Source organism: Myotis davidii, unplaced genomic scaffold, assembly GCF_000327345.1.
Source record: "Myotis davidii unplaced genomic scaffold, ASM32734v1 scaffold6, whole genome shotgun sequence".
Classification (NCBI taxonomy): Eukaryota; Metazoa; Chordata; class Mammalia; order Chiroptera; family Vespertilionidae; genus Myotis; species Myotis davidii.
Window position 1 is genome coordinate 2,737,352 of NW_006383011.1, and position 2,066 is coordinate 2,739,417.

At 50.8% G+C, this 2,066-nt stretch overlaps 1 long non-coding RNA gene across 1 annotated transcript in view; it reads right to left on the reverse strand.

Moving 5' to 3' along the window:
* LOC107181627 overlaps window positions 1-2,066 on the reverse strand; it is a 9,277-nt gene that overhangs the window by 4,115 nt on the left and 3,096 nt on the right. Inside the window, exon 2 of the long non-coding RNA XR_001512294.1 lies at window positions 345-361. This is a non-coding gene — a long non-coding RNA (uncharacterized LOC107181627). The remainder of the gene's footprint in view (window positions 1-344; window positions 362-2,066) is intronic.

Genomic DNA, 2,066 nt, shown 5'->3' on the forward strand with positions numbered 1-2,066 from the left:
CCCTCACACCCCTCACACCCCTCCACACCCCCTCACACCCCTTCACACCCCTCCACACCTCTCCACATCCCTTCCACACCCCTCATTACTGTATGAGGAGAAAGGAGCCTTTCACTCAAGTGCTGGCTGTCCTTCCCCGACCTCTTCACCTCACTCCCAGGCGGACAAGGGGGCCCAGGCACAGCAAGAGTGGGAGAAAAGAACAGGACTGAGGGCCTGGCATGCTGCCTTCGTGGGCATGGCATTGGCACCTGAGGAGGAGCTGGGCTGGCAGCTGATCGGCCAATGGCATGAGCGCTGAGGAACTGGGGGGCAGGGATGCAACGTGTGTGGACGCTAGGTACGGCTCTTTCCTGTCTCCCTTGCACCCCTGTTCTCTTGCTTCTCTTTCTTTGTAGAGTGAAACCCAGTTTTATACATGAACGGAGCCTGGAAAATGCATCCAAGTGGGAACGTGCAAAAGTGAAATGTAGACTTCCATATTGCAAGGGGGTTTCCACTCCCAGAAAGGTAAACAAGGCTCTAACATTCCTGATGGTGCCCTGTGCATTAGACATGTTTTTCAGTACCACAGTTTTAGCAGTTTACATGTGCTCCTTACATGGGAACAGGCACTTGTTCTTCTTAACCGATAACGGTCCTGTTGAAGAGATAGATTGCTTTGGGTACTACTAGTAATCTTTAAACTGTTTCAGTTTTATTAAATTTAGTAAGAGACATACATCTCATCACAAATATCATTACTCTCATTTGTTTTCTTCTCGTTTGAGAGAAAAATAGAACAAAGGCAAGTGCAATAAAACACTCAAGTAGCCATAGAACAAGTATTGCCGAACTAAGCAGCTGATACCACAGACACGGATCCACCGGCTGGTGGGCAGCACTGTGAGAGGGTTTGAAGTACTCACTCATTCACCAAAGTCTGTGTTGGTCATGTGACAGGCACTTAGGGAAATCCAGCCCTTGTCTGGAATAGGGGGATGTGTCCTGTAAGTGGGAGCTGTGACCCACCCTGCCTGTTGGCCCTCAACACCCATTCTAACTCCTCTCCCTTGCCGAGCTATTTAAAGCCTGGGGAACTAGAAACCACTGTCCTGCACTTCCTTGAAGCTCTGCTAAACACAGGCACCTGTGTGAAACCCAAGGTGAGGCTCGGAAGGCGGAAGCGAGAAATATAGGTTAGAGCTACCCTGGCAGGTCAGGTTTCAGTAGCTTGGCGGTGGGTTCCCACTGCCTGGTCCCTAGGGTGCCCGGGTAGGGGTGGTGGGCAGCGGCAGCAATGGAACTTCTTAGTGCCATTCTTCTCAGAACTCTTAGCTGCGTTGTTCATGGCTCCTGGCAGCCCACCTGTTTCCTTATCCCCAGAAGTTCTGTCTGCTTCTTACTCAGACCCTGTCATCAACACTTTTGCTTTTATACTCACTCTCTCCAACTTGGGAATTCTTACCAAGGGATTACCCAAATCAAAGCTTCCAGCCCGGGCTCCAGGAGATCTAGCGTGACGTTATCCGCTTTTATAACTAGAGTGGGTTCTGCTATCTCCAACTTGGGAATTCTTACCAAGGGATTACCCAAATCAAAGCTTCCAGCCCGGGCTCCAGGAGATCTGGCGTGACGTTATCTCTTCAAATCCCCTGAAGTTGGGGCCTGTCTCTTGTTTTATTCTCTTCCAGTTACTGTTCACAGGTTTGACCTCTTCTTCCCATGCGCTCTGATGTTTACCAGTCAGCACGGCTCCAGCACTCCCTACCTGACGGCTGGCTTTTGCCCTGTTTTCTCATCCGGTTCCTTGGAGGTGTTTATTTTGACAGCCAGCCTCACAGTCTCCCTTAGCACTTTTGGAGCACCAGTCGGGTTCTGTTCACAACAGGCTGCCTCATGGCGCTGTCACTTGGCGGTTTTTTTGGACAGCGATCACCATGAGGAAGTAAACACATTGACTTGCGCAACTCAAAACGGACAAACAAACCGCAAGTGCTCATTGATCCAGAGCTGCCAGCACGGCATGCTGTGAGAGCTCCCATCGGCCAAGGGCGCACAATAATACCCCACCCCTGGCTAACAGG